General features: G+C 34.6%; 1 pseudogene; it reads left to right on the forward strand.

The window, feature by feature from the left end:
• The first annotated feature begins 2956 nt into the window (after positions 1–2956).
• LOC114749735 (G-type lectin S-receptor-like serine/threonine-protein kinase At5g24080) lies at positions 2957–9156 on the forward strand (annotated as a pseudogene).
• Positions 9157–9363: the final 207 nt, after the last annotated feature.

A 9363-nucleotide genomic window follows, 5' to 3' on the forward strand; every position in this document is an offset into this window, starting at 1 on the left:
TCCCTGTTTCATTGCTGTGTGAGTCCCAGGGAGGAATTATCCTCCTATTGGTGTCCTTTGACTTTGACAATATCATGAAGATATGTTTCAGTGACTGCTACTTTGGCATATGTCCTATGGTCATGATTGATGCGATCTAAGGTAGTATGCTGAGAAAGCGGCTGATTCATTTCAAAGTGATACTTGGGCGAAAGGAAGATTAACTATGATATACACACCTATGCTAGTGTCTGTGACATGTCCCTTATGACATTTTGTGGTCGTAAGTGTGGATACTAGACATACGAGAAAGGTAATCTGAGTCAACCATTGACTCGAGAGGGATTAGATTTACCGTGAAAAAGTGTATATAAGTAAATCTGGGACATCTGAGGCATAATTTTAAAATTCAAGCTACACAAAGGAGAGGGTGACTTGTGTTGATCCTTCAAAAGGGATTTCTAGTACATGGACCTAAGGGAAGACGTCATGCCCACGCGGTCACGGCAAAGCACTAAGTATGAAATTGAGGGAAGGTGAAGAGACTAGGCCCGCGACATCTAATCCACCAAGTGTGAGTGGGAGATGTAGGAAAATGGGCCAGTCCACCCTTGGTGGATTGGACCCAAGCCCAATTACAATTTGGGGTCCTGGTGAAAATAACAAGAATGTGGGTCATTAGTTGTAATATTCCCCGTCTTGTTTTTTGGAACTACACGGTTACGAGGAATGGATAAGTGGAGGTAGTTACAAAAGGAAAAAAAACTGCCGCCATGTATAACTTCAGTTTTTCTTTCCTCTCCATGCAACGGACCGGGGGTTCATTTTTTTTATTCATTCAGATAAACACTTCCTCCCTTCGTCTCTCTCTCCCTCTCGTGGTGCATTTGCTGTGAAAACACAGATCCGACTCCGTCACCGTGATCGGACCTCCGCGTGGCAACCTGATTACATTGCAGACTCCAGGTATACCCGAAATCCTTCAGATGTGAATTTTCGAATAACTTCGAATCAGCGGACAAAATAATGTATAGTCTAACCAAATAATATAATATTAGAGACAAGTCATTTTCGCTTAAGAAATACGTATTATGTTTGATTCCTTATTTCTAAAGCAAGCATATCTTTATTTAATCGCTTAGACTGTTTGAGTCCTCACCTTTCAAATTCAAACTTTGAAGTTCATTCTCCAATTTCAGTCTTCTCAAATATGATTTTTTGTAGTAGAATCATCCAAACAGAATTTTTTTCTTTTTTTTTCCAAAACGTTTTTAAAAAAAAACAACTTTATAAAATTATTCTAGAAACATAAAAGCTAAAATAGAATCAAACAAGCCCATAACAAGCCTTAAAAAAAAAAAAAAACCCTCTTTTGCTAACAGACTCAACTATAGATGGATTATAATCATTATGCATCCTTTCGGCTCATGGATATGGTGTCGAAGGGTCCAGGAATACATTCGTGCACCTTTAATTTATTGGAAGCGGACGTTTAATTTATTGGAAGCAAAGTGATCCTCTTTTCCTTCTACCAAAATTGAAATACACACACACATATCACAATATTTGTACATTGTTATTATATTTCAAAGTTAATGATATTTGTTGGCACTCTAGTGCTAATTGTGAAAATTGGTTTATGGTTGTTTTGATCATGATTAAATGTAATCTTGTCCCACTATATATCTCTCTCATATTCATTAGTAATATTTTATTTTTTTTACTAACTATCCCTGTATAATTTGTATACATACTCACTCATATAAATATTTGTTCAAGCCCAATATTTTAGGTAAGTTACAGAATTTTTATAAATTAAATAACTTACTTAATCAATTTGCTTAACCTATACAAATTGATTAAGAATTAACGAATGTATATTTAAAGCATAATGTTACCTTTTATTTTATCAGATCATGCTCGCCAGACCATCCGAGTTTGAGGTATAACAATACAATATTCAGGAAAAGTAATCGAGAAAGTCAGGGATATCAAGTTACATAGGAAAACAGCAAATTTTGTCACCATGCACAAATTAAATATCTACTGCATGGTTACTGACGTACTAGTAAATTTTTTTTGGACATTGTATATCTATCACCAAATTTTTTGTTATTAACTAAATTGACTGTTTTCTCACCAAAAAAAAATTTATCATTAAAATTTAGTTATTCAGCATATGATTTTTCCAGAAAAAATAGTGATATCACTGCAATGATAAAATTTATACTATTGATTATCAAAAAAGATAAAATTTATATTGTTGATTGCGAAGTTGTAGAATCCACCATTCCACAAAGGTGCCTTGAAATATTTTTTAGCACTTGGTACTCTATAATTGATTTTTAATATGCTCCTCCGGTTCTTAATATAGGACCTAATTGTCAAGTTAATTTTAATCCTAAATATAAGACTTATTTCTCATATTTATCTTTTTTTTTGAATTATCTCTATGGATACTTTCTCAACCATAATCAAGTAAATGAGGGAGGAGAATATTAAGAAAAATGATTATGATGTTTTAGGAAAAATATGTCATATTTCTTATGATTAACTAACTTACCTAACTTCTTTAATCTAATCAAATTAGTTAAATAGGTCTTATATTAAAGACCATAAGAGTATCTAATATCTTAAAATATTTTCTTAATAACACCTTTAATGGCATTCAATATTTTAAGTTGATGCACTTATTGTTATTGTGAAAAATACTTTTGGAATAAAAATACACCAAAAATTACTTTAAAATAATATCGCTATGAGAAATTATTTTAATTTATTAAAACGTAAAATATAATTTACGACACGCTGCTGAAAAAAATACTTGATTACTTAACAAGAAAATGGTTAAAAAAGAGATTAGATGGTCAATGTGGTTTTGACTTAAAAAGTAGTCATAAATCATATATCCATCTAGTCTTCGCTCCTCACAGTAGCTCTGGGAGGTTATGATGTCTTTTTGTGTCTCTTTCCCCAGTTTCCAACAAATTTTCACTTTCTTTCTCAAATCCCAAATAGAGACTCTCCGACATTTGGAAATGCTATCTTGGAGCTCGACATCACTGGAAACCTCGTTCTCTCAAACTGACATTTCATCCTCTAGGCCTCAAACACCTCCAACATGGGTGTGCATTCAGCATCCATGGAAGAATCTAGCAACTTCGTCCTCTATGCATCCTCCCATGCAAGTCTTCCTGTGTGGTAGAGCTTCTCACAGCCATCTGATACCCTTCTGCCAAACCAACCCTTAACTGCCTCCTCGGAGCTAACATCCTCAAAATCTGCTTCTGATGGTAGCTTCTACGCTCTCAAAATGCTTCAACAAACCACTTAATTAAGCCTTGGCCTCACCTACATTCTCCCAGATTCAAAACCTTACACCAATTATTCATATTGGCAAGGCCCAGATATATCCAATGTCACCCGCAATGTCACAGCAATTTTAGATCAAGCAGGAAGCTTCAGGATTGTGTATGGAGATTCTTCAAATGGGGCTGTTTATGTGTATAAAAAGGCAATGATGACTTGGGCTTATCTTATTCATCTCACCAAACAACACCATTAAGCACTTTGAGAAGATTAACACTGGAAAAGAATGGAAATGTGTGTTTTGTATCATTGGGACGATGATGTGAATAGGTCAAGATACTGGGTGTCAGAGTGGGCTGCAGTATCAAACCCCTGTGATATTGCTGGAATTTGTCGTAATGGAGTTTGTAAATTAGATGGAAGCAAGACAAATGCATCTTGTACTTGCTTGCCTGGGACATCTCAAGTTGGAAGAGATGGCCTTTGCCATGAGAATTCTTCACCAGTCAGAAAATGCAATTCCCAACACGAAAATAAGAACCCAACCTAAACATCAAAGTTTCAGATTTCTATAGTGCAATAGACGAATTATTATTTTTCTGAGACTTCTGTGATAGCAAACTATAGTGATGTTGTTATTGTGTCAAAATGTGGGGATGCTTGTTTATCAGACCGTGATTGTGTTGCTTCTCTTTATGGGCCGACTGAAGAAACACCGTACTATTGGGTATTAAGGAGCTTGGATTTTGGAGGGTTTGAGGATACCAGTGCGACCCTATTTGTGAAGGTCGGGTTAAATGGCGCAATCACCCCAGAAGGTAAAAGAGGAGGGTCTAGCAATAATTCTGATAGTGAGGTTAAAGACTAAATTTTGGTCCTTCCAATTTTTCTTAACATGGTGCTTCTTATTGCCCTTCTATGTTTACTGTTGTACTATAGTGTTCACCGAAAAAGAACACTAAAAAGAGAGATGGAAAGTTCATTGATCCTATCAGATGCTCTCATGAACTTCTCCTACCATGATTTGCAAATTAGGACCTATAACTTCTCGCACTTGTTAGGAACATGTGGGTGTAAACATTGATTTTAAATTTAATATGGCAGAGTGAATATTAAAAGCTTGATTAGTGAGTCTAATTCTGTATATTTTGTTGGAGGATTTGGAAATGTATACAAAGGAAGTCTTGGAGATGGGACAATAGTGGCAATAAAGAAACTTGATAGGGTTTTGCCTCACGAAGAGAAGGAATTTATCACTGAAGTAAACACGATTGGCTCAATGCATCACATGAACTTGGTTCGCTTATACGGCTATTGCTTGGAGGGGTCACATTGGTATGCATGGCATCTTTTATATTGTAAATAGAATTTAGTTTTGTTAGCCGTCTAGGAGATATTTTTAGATGGTATTAAATTATTATTATTATTAGGATTATGATGCAAATTTGTTCCAGAAGTTTTCACTGAGGATCATGGGGCACTCAAAGTTTTTTGGATGTAAATTTACCCTAAAAGTTTAAAATTATAGTAATTTTGCTTCCTATCATTGAAAATTAACACAGTCATGTTACTATTTTAATGATCAATGTTAATGGTTTAACAGTAAAGGGCAAAATTGCTATGATTTTAAACTTTCATGACAAATTTGTATCCAAAAAAACTTTTGGGTATCCAGCATGTTAGATATGATTAGTTTTGATGATGTCAAATAATAGAGCAAAAATTTTACATAAATTATTTATCTCATATTTTGACTAACTATGATACTTACTATCTTGTGTAGTTTCCTCAAGAAAAGAAAGGAGTTATTATGTTGCACTTTAAGTTATGGAAAATGATCAAGAGGAAGAAGAAGAAGAGAGATTGAGAAAAGAAGAACTTGCAAGATCAAATGAAAATATCAAGATTCAAGTTCATAGATTTGATGTTAAATGTTGCTATACTTAATCAGAAGTTTGAATGGCTCAGTCGGAAGCTAAAATATACAACCGGGAAGTTATACCATCATATATTGAGTCACCCTTCATATAAACATGGAAAATAAGCTTCAGAGGTGATTTTCATGGGCAATTATCGATCACTTGATCGATCATCCATTTATCGATCAAGTTATCGATAAAATACATCCTCTGTTATGCTCTGTTCTTCGTTCAGCTCTGACATAGGTTCGGTATTTCTTCAATATCTCTCAAATCACAAATCCGTTTGAGGTGAAACTTAATTTCTATGAAACTAGACTCAGAAAACGGTTCATGGACACCAAATTCACCTTCAAAGATTTTCATATGAGAGAGATATGTTGTTCGAAAGATTGCAGTAAGGATTAACGCCTTTATTCCGATGTTTAGTCATTGTGATGAAGATAACTTTGCAACCACAACGAATTTTGGGGTGATTCTTGTTGCATTAGAAAGTAGACTCAAAGAGCTTTCTGGGGATAGGTCATTTGCAAAATTTGGAGTTGAATTGGAAGATTTATGATCACCCAAAGTTGACCTTCGTTTTGCTGGAATCAGACTTCGAATTTATTGAGGCAAAGACCAGAAGTTCTACACTGAACGATTAAGTTCTCAAGCAACATGCTACTCAAACATGTTATTGAGTAAAAGCTCTAGAAGAGATGAAGAAATAAAAAGCCATTATCATATGTTACTCGAGCCTGATCAAGCGACTACATACTCATCGAGTTACTAGTACTATCTCCTCAATTCTTCTCCTTTATCTTCATACATATTATTAAGGTTTTATCAGTAACATGTTGGATAAATGATTTTTGGATAACGTTATAGATGAATATGTTTATCGATCACTTGATCGATAACTGTCAAGTTTTATCGATCACGTGATAGATAATTTAGTCTGCTCAATAACTTGCTAGATTGATCGATCAACTAATCGATCATTAGTATAGTTGCTTAATATAAGATGTTGCAGGAAATAATCGATCACTTAATCGATCAGACCTTTATCGATAACTTGTTCGAATATTACATGTCTTCTTACTCAATATAGTGCTCTGTCAAAACCATTCGTTCAAAATCTTTTATCGATCAATTGATCGATCAAACATTTATCGATCAAATGATCGATTATTATTTTCACTGCATTAACTTATGTTGAATCATTTTTTCGATCACCTAATCGATCATTGATTTATCGATAAAATGATCGATCATCCGATTTCCTGAAACTCCTGTTTTCACATAACGTGATCGATAATCAGTTTCTTTACCTTACAGGATTAAATCTCTGTTTTTCATTTTATCGATCACTTGATCGAATATTCATTGATCGATCACCTGTTCGATTAATCCATATAGTCTATGTTTTTCGCTGAATATATTCTTACTCATTGTTTATCGATAACCTTATCCATCATCCACTTATCGATAATTTGTTCGATCATCAATGACTGAAGTTTCATTTCTGTAACACTTGGATTATCGATAATCTGTTCGATCAACAAGTGTTCGATCACTTGTTCGATCATGGAACGTTCTCTGTTTAAACATCAGTCGACAATGATGATTCTTAAAATCAATGATCTATTTTCTTTCAAGCTTTTCTCAGCCTTTTTTAACATATAACTCTTTATCGAAAAGACACGAAGGCAAACGAAACTTGAAAGGGATTAACCTTGCATATTTCATTCGGAGTTCACTGTGTTCATGTTTCATCATTTATCGATCATTTCTTTGATCATCATATGATCCATAATCTATTCGATAATTGCATCTATCTGCTATATCTTTTCTTCATGTAATTAATCGATAATATAATCGATCAAAGCTTTATCGATCAAGACATCAATCAAGTAAGTTCATCTTACTTTCTGAATATCTGAATATCTGATGACTGATTCCATGTTTTCCAACTTATTGTTTCTAAGATTATCAGATACTTATCACTTGATCTGAGGAAGATTATTTTAGGTAAAGAGCCACAACGAATTTATGATGTGAAGAATCGACGTTCATCAGAAGCTTCCAACGGCTAATTTCAACGGTCATATTCTTCAAGCCAAACGGGAAGAAAATGCTCAACAGTCAAGTACCCAATATCATCTATAAATAGAAGAGCATTCAGAACAAGAAAAAGAAGAAGAGTCCGAGCTTACAACATCAAATGCTAAAATGCCGAATCAATATATTCTCATTTAGAGCTCCGAAAGAAAACTCTGTCTCTGTACTTCATAGATTAAAACTTATGTATTCGTAAGATAGAGAGGAGAGTTTCCCAAACATGCTTAAGAGTCGTCTATCACTTCTTTGAGAGAAGAAATATTCAATCTTCATTATCATTATTAGATTGTATCCTTACCGTGAGTAAGGGGGAGTATTTACCTCGGTGTGAGGTTGCTGCTGAATAGACTGGTTAGTTTAAGAATTGTAAGTGGCGTCATAAGTGCCCGGATCAAACTTGTGATTGTAGTGGTTCTCAAGTACCCATGTTAAACTTGAGGGAGATAGTCGATTGAAAATCTCAAGGGGAGCCTGGGGACTAGACGTAGGTTAGTGAGGACCGAACCAGGATAAATCACTATTTGCATCTTCTCTTCCCTTACCTCTTTATATTTCCAGCTAAACCATTTTACTACTGTGATTATGCTTATCTCGATTCATTGTTTTTTATACTCAGAATTTCTTATGAATTTCATTACATTGCGAAAAGATTTTTAATTTTAATCAACACCCAATTCACCCCCCTCTTGGGTGTTCATCCATTCCAACACAGTAGTGCTTAGTGAAAACTTTCATGACAAATTTTACACCTTAACCCTTATTATTTAGTACTACTACTATTACTATAACCTTGGCTTTACTTATAGGCTTCTAGACTATGAGTTTATGAAAAATGGGTCTTTGGACAAATGGATCTTCCCTCCATATCAAAGACGAGATAAGCTGTTGGATTGCAAAACTCGATTAGATATAGTTATTGCTACTTCTCAAGGGATTGCATACTTTCATGAGCAGTGCAGGAATCGAATAATACATTGTGACATAAAACCAAAAAATATTCTGCTAGATGAGAATTTTCATCCGACAGTGTCTGATTTTGGATTGGCAAAATTGATGGAGAGGAAGCACTCTCAGGTGGTAACAATGGTGAGAGGGACTAGAGGTTATTTAGCACCAGAATGGGTGAGTAATCATCCAATAACTGTAAAAGCTGATATTTATAGCTATGGAATGCTTCTATTAGAGATCATTGGCGGCCGAAGGAATCTTGACATCCTTTGATATAGAGAACTTCTTTTTATCCTGGATGGGCTTATAAGGTATATCTCATACCTTAGTCTTACTTGCTTACTTTCTTGCCTTTTTACAATGTAAAATAAAGTTTTTGATCACATTTTAGCAATAATACTTTAACAAGAGTAACTTAATTCAATTTTGATTAAAATTGTCTTGATATTAAGCTCTACAAGCCATTGTGAGTAGTTGTATGCTCAATTTTGATTATTTGATAACATCAGACATTAGAAGCATTTTATGAACATTGATGATGAAATGTTTGGCTATTGAAGGAGCTGACAAATGGGACGGCAATAAAAGTAGCAGATAGGAGACTAAATGGGTGGTTAATGTAGAAGAGCTAGTAAGAGCATTGAGGGTTGCGTTTTGGTGCATCCAAGATGAGGTTTTCATGAGACCAACAATGGGAGTAGTGGTAAGGATGCTAGAAGGGTCTATCAGTATCAACACACCACCAATGCCACAAACAATAGCAGAGTTGATTGATGAGGGCTTAGAGCAAGTGTATAGAGCTATGAAGAGAGAGCATAATCACTACGGCTCATTCACCTTGACTAGCCACCCTTCTTCTCATGCTACTTGTAGCAATTCCACAATGTCACCAAGATAGTTTCATTTGTAAAGTGGCGACGATTTTGGTCTGTTAATGTAAATGACGTGCTATCATTTAGATTTGGTGCATATCGCGAGTACATGTATGTCTTTTGTGAACATGCAGATTTTTTATTTTATTCTTACTGTATTGTTTTCAATGTGAAATACGATTTCCTCCATAAGTTGATATTTATAAGATTTATTCTATTTTGAATTGTGTAAA

This window comes from Neltuma alba, unplaced genomic scaffold, assembly GCF_004799145.2.
Source record: "Neltuma alba isolate B1F8T4 unplaced genomic scaffold, ASM479914v2 tig00000995_pilon, whole genome shotgun sequence".
In the NCBI taxonomy this organism is placed as follows: Eukaryota; Viridiplantae; Streptophyta; class Magnoliopsida; order Fabales; family Fabaceae; genus Neltuma; species Neltuma alba.